At 46.0% G+C, this 17,817-nt stretch overlaps 1 protein-coding gene across 7 annotated transcripts in view; it reads right to left on the bottom strand.

The window, feature by feature from the left end:
* Nucleotides 1–17,817, bottom strand: part of ATXN1 (ataxin 1) — a 417,826-nt gene that overhangs the window by 97,217 nt on the left and 302,792 nt on the right. The gene's annotated exons all lie outside the window — the stretch shown is intronic.

Here is a 17,817-nt window from a genome sequence, read left to right as displayed (position 1 = left end):
AAGCGCCCCATGTAGGAAGAGCTTTAACGGAATGGTGTCTATGAAGCAGAAGATGACATCGGGGCAGGTGTGTAGGGACCTGGGTCCTGGTATCACCTCAGCCTCTGATTTGCTGTGGCTCCGGGCAAGTCACAACCTCTAGCTACCTTCCTTACCCTTTCTTACCACTTGCAATTTTGAAATACCATGACTCCACTTTGTACTTAATTGAGGCCTCTTCCCTGAAGGAATTTATAATCTAGTTGATGACAGAAGACCCACTACCATCAGCCAATTACACAATCAAGCAAGTGCTGAAAGTCCTTTCACGTAGGAGAGCCTGAGATGACCCCTGAAGAGTAAATCTGATGTGCAAAGGTCAGGCGCGGGAGGACATTCCTCGCTGATGCCCGCATGGGATTTCTGACTAAGACTCGCTTCACAGACTCTGGCAGGCTGTTTCTGAGGTAGCTACGTTTTGGAGATTATGATTCAACCAGTGGTTTGTCTAAACCTGTGTCGGGGGATGCCTTCTAACATATCCCCGCTCCGAGCCAACTGTATCTGCACAACATTCGAGTACATAAGAACCCAAATATAATACAACTCCGCAGTGCAATCCTTTGCTTTACTAAATTATGCATTGTTTTCCAAAGTCTTTATCATGAGTTCCCTTTAAATCGGGAACCCCCAGTGAGCGACAAGCATCTTAAGAATCACCTAGATTGAGGTCACACACAGCATCCATAGGGGAAAGTGCGTTTGAGTTAAAGGTTCTCCCAGTGTTAACTGTCCTTTTCTTGGATGAGAATGGCCAGTGCTGAAGAAGGAAAATACTTGGAAAATAAAAGTCTAGAAGATGCTTGCCGATATTCGTCTCTACGCCTGAAGAAAATGATTGTACGTTGTGCATAACCAAAAATAATTACACATAAATAATTTTCGTGTCTTGTGGACTCTGGGCTCTGGCTGTCCCTATTCATCTTACTGATACCACATGGTACTTCAACGCCGATATTGAATGAAAGTCAGTGACAGATCTGTAACAAATGAGTAAGCAGGCAAACGACGGGAGCTTCCGGGCCCTCTTCAGAGGCAGTGACAAAGCTCTTGAGGCTGTGGCTGTTGCTGCAACCTGCAGAAATTTTACACACAGTCGAGCTCACGGGGACCTTCTACTTTCCTAGGAAGCACTGATGTCGTAGGCTAGGTGTTTAAGACGTCAGCAGAGGGGACGGGGGTAAGGATGGGAGGAAGGACACAGGATGGCCGATATGCAGACCAGTGAGGAGGTTCGAGGTGACCGAGCTCCTGCCCGTGACTGACCTGTAAAAAGACGAATGCCATTGCCTGCTAAGGATACTGCTGGCTCACAGCGCGAAGGAAGGGGGCTCCCCTGTCATTCCACGTCCTGGCTTAGACACAGTACATGCTTTTCCTTGATACCCTCAGAAAGATGTGATTTCTCCACCCACTGAAGCCCACTATCTCCTGATTCATAACATAGGATTCAATTTGCCCTTGTGTTTCTATGTCTTGTTCACATAGGTGGCTTGTCTCCCTAAGTGGACTGTCAGCCTTCTTGAGGCTCACTTGTATACTTTCACTCGTTTCCCTGTCTCCCAGGATCTTGTGCTGGGGAGCCAATAAATGTTAGTTGAGTACGCGACTAAATGCGTGAAATACAGGTTTGCTGAGATCAGGGCGGTAAGCATGCTGTTGGATCTTGCATGCAGATTCTCAGATTTGATCATCTGCTGAAGTTAATAGGAATGTTGATTCCTTGAACTGTGAACTACAGAATACAAAACTCTGCCAATGAAAAAGCCTCTCCTTCTGCTGTTCATGCTTCTAGGCATCCGGTCTAGATCTTGCATCCAAAGACTCAAAGTTAGGAGATCTAGTTTGAAATAAGTCAGAGACGCTATTACGATTAACGCACTGCCTCAGGCAGCCTCCTGTGTGTCCTTATTTCCGAAGAGGTTAATACTGCAGTCCGTTCCTCCTTATTTCAGAAGCCCCTTAGAGCATTGTAACCAGACGGCACACACTCCTTCTCTGCCCAGATTTACACTACTTGAGATGTCCCTTTCCAAAAACAAAACAACAAAATAAAACTCCACCAAGTAGCTAAACTATATTCAAATATCCATAGAATTCTATCCATGGCAACAGTCTCAGGCTTCCAGAAATTTAATTTCCAGGGTCCCCCACCTCAATGGACAATAGAAGAAAATGGGCCTCACTGTCACAAACTTCAGCACCTCTCAAGGAACTAATTAAATCTCCTAGGATGCCCTCACCCACACCCTAAGAAATTTGAGGGGTGTGCAAAATCCAAACCCAATTCAACACCATCACAACAAAAGCCCTTTACTTAGACAAAGCCTCATCTTGGATTTCTTTGTCTCTTTCCCCCTACAGACTAGTAAATTTTCAAATTCCCCAAAGGTCATGAGTTTGGCAATGGAACAATGGCATCCCGGGGGGGGAACGCCTGGGTGAGGGACTCTGCTGCCCTCTGGGCCACACGGCGGGGCTGTTGTCTCTCTTGAGAGCTGCAGGCGTCATCAAAGGGGGAAACTCGGTCTCTGGGGTCGGGGTGAACGCTGGATACCTGCCACGCAGGTGGGTAGGCACAGAACCAGACCTTCTGGCATCGAGGTCCTGCCCCGCCATGACTGCCCGGGGAAGGAACATCCTAACCACCCTCCGGCATTAGGGTGATAAGGTTTCTGTCTGTTCAGAAGAGGAAAAGAGTCATCTCAACCCCCCACCCCAACCAGCTTGGAAATGAAGAAGGGGGAAGGAAAACAGTACTTAGTAAGCACTTTGTTTCAATGTGCCAATCACTATGCTGCGTGTTTTGGATCTCATCTGCACACGGCCCTACAGAGTAGGAACAATTCCTGCATTTCAAGACAAAATGAAGCTCCAAAGAACAGCCTCGAAAGGGCACGGCTAATATATCATGGATGCAGGATTCAAACCCAGGCCTGTCTGGTTCTTAAATCCATGTTCTTACCTCACACCATGCTGCGTCTCAAAAGGAAAGACTGGTTTTTAGGTGCGAAATAGGCCAATAGCTTGGCCATTTTGTAGGAGGGAAGATTCATGACTCATCCTTTTTGTTACCAGCTGGGGCTTAACATCCGCTTACTCTGAATTTGACCCTTCTGTCCTGTGGGCTCACAGCCACACCATGAGAGCCCAGGAAGAGAAGCCTGGTTAGCGGTTAGATCACATGCAACAAATGTTTAAGGGATGGTTGAGTGTGAATGTGAATCTAGGGGTGACAGAATAAATGAATGAATGAAACTGATGAGGCCATTCCAGGGCGAAGTTGGCAATCTTGGGTCTCATGAAAGCAATGCATCTTTTTTTTTTTTTTTAATTTTAAATGTTGGTTTATTTCTTTTTCGTTTTTTTTTTTTAATGTTAATTTATTTTTGAAAGAGAGAGAGAGACAGACTGACAAAGCGTACGTGGGGGAGGGGCAGAAAGAGAGGGAGACACAGAATCCGAAGCAGGCTCCGGGCTCCCAGCTCTCAGCACAGAGCCCGAAGCGGGGCTCGAACTCATCAGCCGTGAGATCATGACCTGAGCCGAAGTCGGAGGCTTCACAGACTAAGCCACCTGGGCAGCCCAAGTCTTTTTGTTTTCGTTGTTAAATACGACGTTGATTGTTTACAGCAGAGATGCTTAATGTAAGGGGTAAAAATTGAACTGCTTTCTGTAGCCTAAAAGGAGCTAATTAAAGTGTGGCCAGTCAGAGATTACATACTCAGAGGTGTCCCAAAGGCCCCTGGATTCGCACGGCACAGATAGTCTCACTCCCCGCTAACACTTCTACTGGGTGTTAGATACTTGATACGGAAGTGATTTCCACCCTTCTCCCTCTCTCACTGCTCGGGGAATCCTGGTCAATTCCTAGGTTGACCGTGCACTAAATGAGGTGGCGAGACAGACACATCTAGCCCAACCGAACCATCAGAACGTGAGGTCACGGTGCTTATCGGACCCCGTGAAAATCCATCCGCCCCATTCTGGTATGATCACTGTAGTGCCTAAGCCATGGCCCTCACTCTCTCCACTCAGAATTCACTTTAAGCTATTATAAGGAAGCCAAAGATAAAACAGCTTCTGCATAATGAAACACTAATCCCCGGAGTGTGACGCCCACGACACAAATGAATGCTAGACAGAAGATAACCAAATGTCTAGACTTATTCATAGTTCAACTCGGCACTCGTGGCTGCCTCAGCTTATAAACCATAAACCGGTTTAAAAATACACAACGGAACAACAACAACAACAACAAAGGGCTACACCCAGCAGCACCTCTTTATTTGGGCCTCTTGATTTGAGTTCATTTGTACTTATTTATCTATCCAAACACAGGCACGCCTTCGAAAGCTGATACCAGCTTCCTGAAAATAATATGCAGTGGGAAGCTTCTGGAAGTGATGATGACCTTTCTTCTTTCTTTTCATAAATATACTGGTAGACTGGAATATTTCCTAACAAGCCCCCCCCCCCTTTTTTTTTCCTGGCTCTTGAAAATTAAGTTAATAAGATTGCACGATTTAAAGGATCTGTGGATTTGTGTTCAGCACAATGGACTGCAAGTCTGGCTCTCTGGATTCTAGAATGATAATGTCAGCTATAATTGGCTGAGTATATTATATCTCAGGCATTACACCAGGAGCCCAGAACATGACCTCATTTCATTTTATAACAGCTCTCTAAGGTACCCATTCTCCCACCTAGGATACCAACTGTGCCCTCTGTCAAATTACCTTCTGCCTTGGTTTCTCCAACAGAAATAATAATTTTAAAACAGGAAGGCTTAAATAAAATAAAACGATGGCCAATTAATTAATATTAAGCAGCGAGACAACAGTTGCTATATGCGTATATAATTCTAACATGAACAATTCATTTTTCTTTTATGTCTTTGTCAAGAGAGCTCTTAAAACATAATTTCTAATAAAAGTAAAAACGGAATTCAAATTCCTAAGATCACTCTGGCAGAAGTTAGATATTGCTATGGAAGGCCTTATTCATTTGTATCCCAATGGAATGTACTGATTCCTGCAGGGGAGGCCTTTAACATTTACATTTCATTATGCAGGCGAAAGAGAGACCCATGAATGAGACTTTCAGGAGCCTGGAGTCCCCTACTCCAGCCTTGGGAAAGAGCTAGGCCACTGCATGTGACAACTTTAACTTACCTTTGACTGTTTAATGAAGACGAGGTAAGTTAAGTAACATTTTTCTTAATGGAAAAAAAAAAAACCCACGAAAGCCCTTAGTTATTGCCCAAAGAAATGTTCAAACCTTATCTGTTCCACTGTTATCTAGAGCTTTCCTGTTCTAAGTATGGAACAAAATGGATTCTGAGAGTCTCCTTCCCTCTTATCTCTTCTAGAAGCAAGAATTCTCTAAAGGCACGACAGGGAAGGAGGGAACATTTTGAATCATTTTTTTCCCTCTCTTCAAGCGAGTGCAAGGAGAATCGTGCATGGTGAGGGGACACAGGGCCAGCACCGAAGTCACTTATGTAAGTAATAATGACTTCCACCCAGAACAATCTAAATTAGAGAGATTATACTGGCCCAATAACTAATGTCACATTACACACTTACTTTCCTTTGTATCCTCTATCTGTGTGGCCTTTGATAGACAAAGTTTTTGCTATAACCATGGAATATACAACAGGGCAACCGCAGAGTATTATACAACAGGGCAATCTGTGAGATATAAGAGGAATGACTACATTACGGGGCTGTCGCAGAGATTCAATGAGACAACGCACAAAGAGCACTTGAAAGAGTGCCGGTACGTCCTAAGTATTCCATACACGCCAACTATGGTTCTTATTCCTCTCAGTATATAGAATTCTATTTAACAGAGGGCAGACCCGCCGAATCCCATCCCATTTTCAACCTATTTCTTTCAAGGCTCCTTTCTCTTTCTCCTTGTGTTATGGCTATGTCCGCCTTCCTCCAGTAGACCTTCAGTGTTTGGAAAGCAGAAACCCTACCTCATTTCTCACTGTATACTCAGGAGAATGTGGCCTAGCCCCTCGCACCGTATAGGCCTTTAACAAGTTTTGATGGAATACACAAACGGATACATGAGTGAACAAATTAATATACGTTGGAAAACGCCAATCATTTCCAAGCCACGATCCTTAAGGGAAATCAGAATGACAAAGCATTTGATTATATGTCTCTTCAATAAATAAAAGGAGTGACAACTTTTTTAATGGCTTTCCTTGTTTTGTTTCAGTTTATGAATACTACATCTAGCTACCAAAAAGCTGATGCCATTTGGGTTTGAAGAACAAAGCCATGACTCTTCCCCAAAGAAGGCTAATCATACATCATCAACATCTTCTACTTACAGGATACTACCACTCGATGCAACAGTACACGGAGATCTAAGTCTAATAAATAAGTAGATATGCAGCAAAACAATATAGCCAAACTCCATATGACATTATTGAACATACACTGGCAATGATGATCAGTTCAAGACAAACCATATTCAGTAAAATTTATATACATGTGTACTTTTTGACAACTTACAGACTGTTATAGAAAGACAGGACTACATAAATCTAGCATGGAATAATGATTTGCAGCAACCGGTTGGGGACTTCTAAATTTTAGCTCGTTATCAGGAAGAGACAAATGTGAGCAAAATGGGACATCTATGTTTAGAATATGATTCTCCAGTTTTCCACCTGCTACTACCCTAATTCATCCTTTAAGACTTGGTTCAAAAATCAACTTCTCAGAAGCCCTTTATGTCAATTCCATCTTTAACCTCAGTGCTCTTGAGGTTAAAAACTATGTGAATGAATGAATGAATGAATGAATGAATGAATGAAAAGGTGGAGAAGTGAGCTGGGGTGATTAACGGAAGCATGTCCTGAATTGTTCTGGTTCAGCAAAAGATTCAGAAGTGAACATTGTAACAGAGCTCTGAAAAGATATTTGGCACATAATAGGTGCTCAAATGTTCATTAAATGGAAGAATTAATGGAGAATTCTTCCTGCTCAACTGTTTATGTCTAGAAGATGCAATTTCTGAAATTATTTTCATTGCCAAAGTAGATATTGTTCCCTTGTGCTATTATGTGCTTCCTCTAAACTATGAATCCCTGGTTCCTTGTAAAAAGTTTTAGTTTTTGTACAGAAATGGATTTTGTTTTGGCCACACTAAGCAGTGCTTCTTTGCTCAGGCACATTAACCACCCACTCCCGCCCCTGAAAAAGCACAGAGGCTTTCAGAAATGTGTGGCCTTTGGAATAAAGGAGGACGTGCAGAGATCCACTGTAATGCATGGCATGGCATAAGTCAAATCAAAGAAGAAACAGAGAAGCAAGGATCGCTCGTGAGATTTGGACTCAGAATAAAATCGTAGGTGCTAACGGTAACGATCTCGTGTCAAGGACATAACAAACTTCTATCAGTTCCTTGGACAGACAGAATCGGTTTGATGTGGACCTAAGTCATGGTGTGGACTTTTGCCCACTTGTTCTTACTTCAGGACCTTCTGGGGGATGGAATTTACCACACGGCATCTGGGTGGGAACCTCATGTTTGCCCGCAGCCTGGGACTTTATTCCTGCTCTGCCCACAGATGATTCACTGGTCAGCCCTCACTGAACCAGCTCCTCCTTTACCAGCTGTGATGTTGTTTAAGTGATGCCGCCTCCCACCCAAAGTCCCTGCTTCCTCTTCTATTGAATGAGGATAATAAGAGTACATATGCTTCACAATTGTCATGAGGTTCTGATGAGCTGATACACGCAGCTATGTTAGCGTGGTGCCTGGCACATTATAATGTGCCAATAAATGTTATCTAGTAGAATCATTATTGTATTTCATAACCAAGCCTCCACTCGTTTGCCCATTACTTATCCCATTTTTTTAGCGTATTTTATATTTTTAAAAGTAATATTCAGGATGAATGATTGAAGATACCCACATGGCTTGCCATAAGGACTACTCTCCTCCCTTGTCGGGTGCTGTGCTATGCACGGAAGGTGCCATTCTCAGAAGCTGTGAGACCCAGGATGGACCACATTCTATGCTTTCCTTTAAAGAAAATCGGCAAATGGGAGTGCCTGGGTGGCTCCGTCGGTTGAGCGTCCGACTTCAGCTCAGGTCACGATCTGATGTTTCATGAGTTCGAGCCCCACATCGAGCCCTGTGCTGACAGCTTGGAGCCCGGAGCCTGTTTCGGATTTTGCGTCTCCCTGTCTCTCTGCCCCTCCTCTGTTCGTGCTCGCTCTTTCTCTCTCAAAATTAATAAATATTAAAAAAAAAGAAATCAGCAAATATGACAACAAAGGGTGCAAGGGGAGCCTTGAGGAGAAAGGGATATGAGGGAAACACGGCTGGATGTGTGTGCTGAGCAGCTGGCCATGTGTACCGCTGAGGTCCAAGATGCAAGCAAGGTTAGGCCGGGAGGGAGGCAGAGACACAGCGGAAGGAATCGTGGGCTTTCTGCCAGCATCTGGCAAAGTCCACATCTCTCCTCCCATCCAGCCTCACTCCCAGCAGAGGGCAGTGGAAGCCTGTGGGGTGTGTGTGTGTGTTTAGGGGGGGCAGATAATTGACCAGTAACCGCTGCTTATCCCATTGTCTACAGCCCTTTGAAAGAGACAGCCCTCATTCGTTGGTCTAGTTGGCCACCATCAGAGGGCATTTAGTTTCGGTGCAGAGAAATATAAGGACCAGGGATGGTTCGGGGTGATGGCGCATTTTATATAACATATATACACACACACACCACATCGCTGCCTTGGAGGATATAGCCCGCAAATATTCTGCTGCAACGTCAGAGTGCCCTTACAATGATGGAAAGCCACACGTTAATGCCAATTAGGTAGATCCCCACGAAATAATTTGAACCAAATGGGAATTACAACAGCACCGGTGTTCCCCATAAACACCGAGTTGGAGTGTTCTATGCTGAATTTTACTTCTGTGTTATGAAGACGGCCGCTGATACGGTGGTATGACTTCTGCCGTCTCTGGGGACCTTCAAACAAATGAGCTATCTTGTAAGCCAGTCCCAGAATGCCAGCTTCCTGAATAAATACTAAGATGCATTTACTATTTGTGTCACTTAAGAGGTTGAGGATGGGGGGAGGGGAACGATTCCAAACACATGCACATTTTAATTTAACAACAGCTCAGCTATTAGTACGGGGTCCAGTTGATGCTTGGACAATGTGGGGGGTCAGAGGCACCAACTTCATGCCACCCCGTAGTTGAAAATCCACAGGTGACTTTGACTCCCCCGAAACTTAACTACGAAGAGCTTACTGTTGACCGGAAGCTTTATTGATAACATAGACAGTCAATTAATACCTATGTCATACGTATTGTATGTACTACCTATTGTATTCCGACAGTAAGGTTAGCTAGAGAAAAGAAAACGTTATTAAGAAAAGCGTAAGGAAGAGAAAATACATTTACAGTGCTGCACTGTATATACTGAAGACAAGTCATGCCTAAGTGGACCCGTGCAGTTCAAACCCGCGTTGTTCAAGGGGCAACTGTATTAGGAAGACTGTCCTAGAAGCTGTGCTGGTGTCCTGAGTAAGTCTACACAGCATGCATACAGGCAGACAGCCATAAATGATGTTGTTACTCTGCCCCAAAGGGATAAAACTCAGACCCAAACAATCCAGTTAGTCGTACCCTGGAGCGGGCTAATTTGTATTCACTGTGACAAGTCTTTCCTCTCAGACCTGAAGTAATTATTAGAAAGTGAGAAAACAGACATTACTTTTGGGAAGCTGGGACGTGGCTTTATATTCTAAGTTGCCACCAGATAGAATGACCCATAAAAATAACTTGGAAGGCTATTACCTTACAACCAGAGCATATAAAATCTGATAGTTACAGACTGTGCCCCTGTCATGTGTATTTTAATTAAAGGTTTAAACTGCTAAGAGACAAAAACTGAAAACATGTACATAATCCATCTAATTTTGCATAATTTCTCGTTAGTTGCATAGCTGCTTGTCACCCTGTCTGACCCCGATTTCCATGTGATGTGTGCACATTTCCTGGCTGGGGGCGTAAAAACCCCTTTTGCTGGGTACAACGATTGCTATGATTTCCTCTCGACGCGCACGTGAAACCGGAAGGTTCCCAGCTGGAATTTAGTGGAAGCACATTTAGGACAGGGGGCCACTTGGTATTTATTTACGAGGTTCATCCAATTCAAGCGGCCAGGGGAACGTGAGCTTTTTGTTGTTGTTGTTCCTGGCCTTCTTGCTCTAGGTTTGTATCTAATATGGTGTGGGAGGACATCAGTCTACACGCCCTTGAGAGGGCGAGATTATTCGCACTAAAACTAACACGGCACATATCACCCGCGTATCAACCAGCGGTGTCGTTTTAACATTAGCAAGGGCAGAGCAGGAAAAAAAAAAAAGAAACAAAATCACTTAGTGCACTAACAGTTACATTTGCCCGCCCCTCCTGGGATAAACCAGGACTAAAATAAGTAAATTAAATTTTTTTTTAACATTTATTTATTTTTGAGAGACAGAGAGAGACAGAGCATGAGCAGGGGAGGGGCAGAGAGAGAGGGAGACACAGAATCTGAAACAGGATCCAGGCTCCGAGCTGTCAGCACAGAGCCCGACGCGCGGCTCGAACCCACAAACCATGAGATCATGACCTGAGCTGACGTCAGACGCCCAACTGACTGAGCCACCCAGATGCCCCTAAAATAGGTAAATTTTAAATAATAGATAAACAAGACTCTGAGATTACGAGGTGAAAAGGGATGTGTAAGTGTTCAGACTTCTTGGGTTTGAGTCTTTCTGTTTCCTCTGAAAAAGGCGTTTTTCAAAACATGGATTGAGGGGCACCTGGGTGGCTAAGTCGGTTAAGTGTCTGACTTGGTGTCAGCTTATGTCATGATCTCGCGGTTCGTGAGTTCGAGCCCCACATTGGGCTCTGTGCTCATGGTGCAGAGCCTGCTTGGGATTCTTTCTCTCTCCCTCTCTCTCTGCCCCCTCCCTGTTCTCTCTCTCTCTCTCTCTCTAAGAAAATAAACTTTAAAAAAAAGTATTTTGAACACAAAAAACCATAGAGTTAAACACCAGGCTGCCTCCTATATATACAGGTCATTCATTGTATTATATGATGAGGTTATACACAATCCCAAGGGCGAGGGCAAGGTCAAACACACATGCATATGGGGGAGGAGTGAGTGTGCGAACGTAGGCTCACATTCCTACAGACCAAGCGGGAAGTCATTGGGACAACCACCAGTACGACAAATTAAACTCGGCCACAATCGAGTCCCACCGGAACCTTCCAAACCTTTGTCTGAAAATACCGGATGCTCCGAGACAGCTAATACATGGCTGCGTTTAGTGCTGTTCTTCCTCCTTGACTTGCACAGCTCCCCACTTCTTGGAGACACTTGACAAAGAAGGGTTCTGAGCCTCTGTAACCTGGTGAGGAGCATCCGTGAGTCCTGTTCCTGTCTCTAGAGCGAACTCTCTAGAGCGGCAACATTAAGAGGCCTCGCCAGTCGCTGAGCAAATAAAAAATGGACACCATCCAACTAGCTACATTTTCGTCCTTCATGATGAAGACCCAGTTGTGACTCCTCCTCCTCCCCAGGTGGGCAAATACGACACAAAAATGAACACATGGTAACAGCAGTTGCAGGGGAGAGATGTTTCTTTGATCTGTGTCACCTCTGTCCCCTCCGCTTTCCTGACTGGGACCAATGAGGTCTCATTTCAGTTCTTTCATATTTTTACAGGCCAGAGGGAAACCAGAGATGTTAAAGGTTCACGATGGGAAAAAAAAAAGTATTTCCAGTAAGGTGCTTTAAAGAAAAAGTATTGTCTTAGCAATTTTGAAGTTTACAATACAGTATTGATGACTATGTAATCAGTATGCTGTGCAACGGGTCTCTAGAACTTATTTATCTACAAGTGGTTGCAAGTTTGGAGCCTTCAACAACGTCTCTCCAGTCCTCCTCCAGCCCCTGGTAACCACCATTCTGCTCTTCGTAGACCCTACAAAGACCCTGTTCTTACCACACAGAGAAGAAATGATAATTATGGGAGGTGATAGAGGTGTTAGTTAATTATGGTGGGAATCAGACTGTCAAATGTAAATGTGTCAAATCAACATGTCCCACTGCAAAGCGTAAATGTATCAAATGCACCTTGAACTTGCAGGAGGCTATGTGTACAATTGTGTCTCAACAAAAAGAAGAGTATTGTCATCTGACCTGTGATCTGATTCAGGTAATGAATTTTGGAGAGGGAACTCTAAAATTCATTTTTTTTTAATTTTTAAAAAATGTTTATTTACTTTTGAGAGAGAGAGAGAGAGAGAGAGAGAGAGAGAAAAGGTGAGTAGGGGAGGGGCAGAGAGAGAGGGAGACACAGAATCCGAAGCGGGCTCCAGGCTCTGAGCTGTCAGCACGGAGCCCGACGCGGGGCTCGAACCCATGAACCACGAGATGGTGACCTGAGCTGAAGTCGGATGCTTAACCGACCGAGCCACCCAGGCACCCAAAAATTCATTTTTAATGAAGGGACATTGAGTGATAGGGCTTGGGGATGGAGAGAATCCTTATAATCACACACCAATCTCTGAATAATATTTTCTTTGTTAATCGAAAGTCTGAAAACTGAAATGCCATCTCTGATGTATTACTGTTCGAGTATGATCTCAACAGTCCTGAAAGCAGGTGGTGAGCACCGCCTAGAACTCAGGTTTGCTGGCTTTCCATTTCTTTTGTGACTGTTGCTCTGAGGTAATTGCTGCTATAAGGCAAATCAGAGCTACGGGTTCAAAAGAAGGCAGGCGAGAAGCACATGAGTGTGTGTGTGTGTGTGTGTGTGTGTGCGCGTGCACGCACGCACACGCAAGTGTGTAGGGGTGGGCTGCACCCACAATTGTTCCGTCATCTGCAACCATCCACACAGCCCATGTGGATAATCACAGTTGACTTTTCAGCCTTGTTGGGAGCCTGACTTTACTGACTGTACCTCTCTATTTGACCCCGGCGGCATGGGCCAAGTTTGTCTATGTAGTATCGATATGGCGTTGACTTATTTCCAGGCTTTGCCCATTGTTCCAGGCACAGGGACACAACAGATCATGCCACACAACCAACTGGCTATTCCGTGGAGAATCAACTGGAATTCTCCATGTTGTCCTTACCTCCACATTAGAAGGTAGAGCTGCCCCAAAGGGTGGTCAGGGGAATGTTCACAGAAGCCTCTGGAGGATCTCCCTGGGCATGGCTTTGTGAAAGAGAGAATCGGCTAGGCTCTCTGAATGGGTTAGGAGTCAAGGTGAAGAGGAAAAGAGAGACATGTTCTAGGGGTGATGGGAGTGTGGGTGCTCCATGACTCCCTTAAGGAGCCATCCAGGACCTTCAAGACGATTCAGAGGTGCTCCAGTCTGGCTGGAAGCAGCCCCGCTGTTGGTCCTATGTCTCCTCTGAAGACCTTCCAGGACCATCTGATGGGGCCAGGTCTGGGTCGGCAGCTCCCTGTTATACTGTGTACCCAGGGCCTCCTATGAACGCGAATTTCCAGATGCATCTGTGGACTCTACGTCTGTGCCCATTACGTATAACAGTAATCAACTCAACACAGAACAATATCCTCGCTATTGCCTTTCTTCATCTAAAATGCTGCAAAGCACTAGATCTCCTAACTCTTTCATATTTTAAAGATGCTTGATGTCAGGGTTCCATGGACCAGCTCCAAACCAAATATCCTCAGGTGCCTTCTGTCTTAGGACCCCTCCATACCCGCAAACTTCACCTTCAGGGAAAAAGGGAGCCCGCGTTGCCTCACTGTGCCAAGCTGCTCACCAAAAGTGACCCAACAGGCACCTGCTTTCCTCACTCAAGTGTACTTGTTCAAAATGTCTTTCTGGACAGTGGCATTTTAACAGTGTCTACCCCTTAACATACGGTCTAGAAATGTTCCAAACATATTACGGTAGACAAAGTCTAGCTATAGGTCCTGCTTACCCAGTGGCGAACCACAGAAAAGTATAATTCATGCTCCCTAGACGCTGTAGCTTCTCCATACTTTCTTAAGAATTCTGCCGACTTTTCCTTCTCCTTCCAAAGAGCAGATTTCAGATGTTTTTATAAAATCTTTCCATCGTAAAACGGGTCCCTAAAGCTTCGGCGTGGACATTTCTCTTGTAAATCCCAAGAGTTTATTATCAGATTTGCTTTTTGGTCCTCACGATACCCATCCTATTTGTGCAACTCACTTTCCAAAATTTAGGAATGAGAAGTCACGTGGGAGAGGTGGCAGGACCGAGACATTGGTCCCCCCCCCACCACATACACACACACACCATGTGCCCGTCACATGCTCCCTTGTTCAACTGCAAACATGGCGGCAAGGTCACGGGTGGTGGCCCATGTCCCATAACCTGTTTGCCAGCGAGCAATGACCCTGTGTTCCGGAAAGAAGAGAGAGTGTTCACCATTTCGGCATGGTGACATTACAGTCAGATTTCCAAGCTAGCCTCAGATGCTCACGGACCGCTATTAACCACGGTCTGCCGCAAGCATATGGGGAAAGACAGGCTGGAGTGGATCACAAGGGAAGACTCAATGGCATATTTGCCCACAACGCTGCTACAGTAGCATAGCTTAGAGAGAGTGAGAGGCAAGGCATTCATCCGCTATTTCATTCTGGAAGGAGGATCATTTTGGGGGAAATCTGCAAAACCTTGTGAGGACAGAAGGCAACATTGCTTTCAAGTCATGAGTAATGAGCCGTTTGGTAGGAAGGAAGTCGATTCTGTCATTCATTCTGACAGGGCTTCTTCACAGAAAAGGAGGGGGGCTGAGGGCGGGGGGCAGGGAGGGGGCTGGCTGGGGAGGCGGGGAGAGAGGACAGAAGGGTGAAGCCAGCCAGGCAAATGAGAATGAGAAATTGCAATTATGGACCTTATGGAGAAGCTGCTGGTAAGCCACTCTGGCCAAAGGAAAATGTTGACTGGACCAGTTTCGGAGGGAAACAGACAGCCCTTCTGGAAGCAGATGGATGACAACTCTCTGGGAGGAGGCTGTGTTGTTCATGTGCGAAATGGTCTTAGCCAAAGAGTAAAAGTGCCAAGCCATGTGTGTAAGCAGGAGCCACCTGGCCTTCGTGTGGTGGAGGAGCGGCGTGTGTGTGTGTGTGTGTGTGTGTGTGTGTGTGTGTAGGATGGCAAGACTTTGGCAACAAACCTCTAGCTGAAAACTCCAGACCATTAAACCAAGCAGGTCTTCATTTGTCTCTCTCTCCCTCTCTCCTCCTCTCCCTCTCCCTCTCCCTCTCTCTCTCTCTCTCTCTCTCTCTCTCTCTTTCTCCTTTTTTCTTTCTTTCTCTCTCTCTCTCTTTCTCCTCCTTTTCTTTCTTTCTCCAGCCAGCACTCTCCCCCTGCTTTAACCCTTCCCCACGTCTGCATGCATCTTGTCTTATGAAACCATAAAATTGAGAAAAAAACCCAATAGTAAAAGATCCAATTCGAGGCAGGATTCAGATTAAGTGAGTAGAAATAATCTGCTGGCAAAGGACAGATTCGGAACAAGCCCCTGTATATCCTCACCTGAAGCACCCTCCCCGCTCCCCACCCCGAGTCTATCCTCATAGACTGGGTTTCCTGGGTGGGTGGGTGGGTGGGTGGGTGTAGGAAAAACGGCAGGGGTTGGGGGAGGATTTTGGTGGAAGTGGATGGTCCAGGTCCAGAGGTGGCCTCTGATGGGGCCATGTCGTCTCCAGGGCAGATAGGATAGACATCCCCCACCAGCGTTTCTCCACCTCGGTGCTACCGACATTTTGTACTGGCTAATCCTGCTGTGGGGGGACTGCCCTGTGCATGACGGATGTCGTGGGGGGTGAACTCAGAACCACTGAGATAAGCTTCATGGAGGGTTGGCTGGTTTCAAGGGGAAACTACTCTCTTGTTTCTTGCATGAAGGTTAAACACACGCACGCACACGCACACGCATGCAAGCACTCAAAACCACACTCTCACACATCCAATATTATTACAAAGGCCCGAAGAAAAGGTCGCTCTCAGTTCTGATTTTTTCTCATACTTTCTTCTACCTGATGTGTGGTGAATGCATCTAAAGCTGGGGCCACAGCATCAAGGGTTCCATTTTTAAAGTGACCTTAACTGCCTCCGCTGTTTAGGGCCTTAAGCCCCAGAAGCCTGGATGGAAACATTCAGGCAGGATACAACTCCCGTTCTTTCATTCAGCTTCTGCAAAATAATGTTGCATACATATGCATGCCTTATAATCGGGCTCTGCTAACTGTCTGCACCCAAAAGAGAAAGCAGACGTATAAAGACGATTGAAAATGTATTCCACAGGGCTCTGAGGTTGTTTTGAAAGACTCTTGATTCCTCACAGATTTTCAGTGACTAGAGGGATGGGGGGCTGTAGGAGGCTTGCTGCACTCTGAATTATTTAGCTGACTCAAATGAACAGATTTCACATTGCTCAATGTACCTGATACTGACATTGCTGTTTACGGATCGGGTCTTTTCTGCGTGTAGCGTGAGAGCATACGAGCATAAACAAGACACGGCCCGTCTTCTCCTGTATGCTGGGACTACCAGCAGCCAATGTCTCTTAAGTGCTCAGGCACCGTTGTAACACCTTGGCTTTCATCCAAGCCTTGCAACAAGTTTGTGAGGTAGCTCCTCTTCAGCCAAGTTTGCAAGGGAGGAAACTAGACGGAGAAGGTAACCGTGTAGCCCAATTCCAGTGCTAGTAGATGGCAGAGGGCGGATTTGAACCCCGGGCAGGCTCACGCCAGCGCCTGCACGTCTAACTGGCATGCCGGGCTGCCCTTTTCTGCTCCGGCGGTCACACAGCCAACTACGCTCTCAGGCAGGCAGTGCTAAGCGTCATAAATAGCAAAGGAGTCTAAAAAAAAATTAAAATGGGATCTGGTAACCCAAAGGAGGGACAGGCTGGCTTTGTGGTTAGATGGGCTTGTGGAGCAGACAGGTGTTGAGTGGGGATGCTGAAGTCTGGAGGGGGTGCTTCGTGGGCTGGGTCGGAATGAAGGGGAACACGGATGTGAACGCGTAGGGAACGTCGGAATTACGACGGGAGTCAGGCGTGGCTGGAACATGGGCTACCGACGGGGGGCGGAGGGAAGAAAGGCTGGGGAGGCTGACAGAGATCACCCTGGCTACCAGTCCCTGCACCTGCTTCCTCCTCGTCTTGTGCGGGGAGCTTGGGGGTTTCTGGTGAAGAGAGGGCACCTGCTGAGCTGTGGCTGTGGTATGCCTCGCTTCTTAAGAACCTTAGATTTCAACTCTGCCCCATTACCCCTTCTCCACAAAGAGACAACCCGTCTTGTAAACGCCTTTTCCTGCACTGACTGGACGGACCCCACGTCTCCCACTGGCACGGGCAGACACGCAAAGATAGCCGACGACACGGTGCTCGAGAGATGCCGAGAGCCCTTTCAGCAGAACAAAACAACAGTGTCAGAACTTCTCTTAGGACAGGACCCGAGTTGCACAGTTTAGTCCCATTCGATCCGCGTAAGAACCGCAAGCACAACCGTTACCCTGTCGCCCTTGACAAGTGGAGAAACCGAGGCAGAAACGGCTAAGGGGGCCCTTTGCCAAGGTCACACAGTGAGACAGTGTGCCGGCTGGGGCCCACACCTCGGTCTTCAATTCCCATTGGAAGCTAACTGTGGATGGATCGGGGTGAAGGGGCCATCTGCCCACCACTGCATTTTCAAACGTGAGCCAGTGTTTCTCATTTCATTGTCC

The sequence above is a fragment of the Prionailurus bengalensis genome, chromosome B2, assembly GCF_016509475.1.
Source record: "Prionailurus bengalensis isolate Pbe53 chromosome B2, Fcat_Pben_1.1_paternal_pri, whole genome shotgun sequence".
Lineage (NCBI taxonomy): Eukaryota > Metazoa > Chordata > Mammalia > Carnivora > Felidae > Prionailurus > Prionailurus bengalensis.
This window is presented reverse-complemented; position numbering and strand designations above follow the sequence as displayed.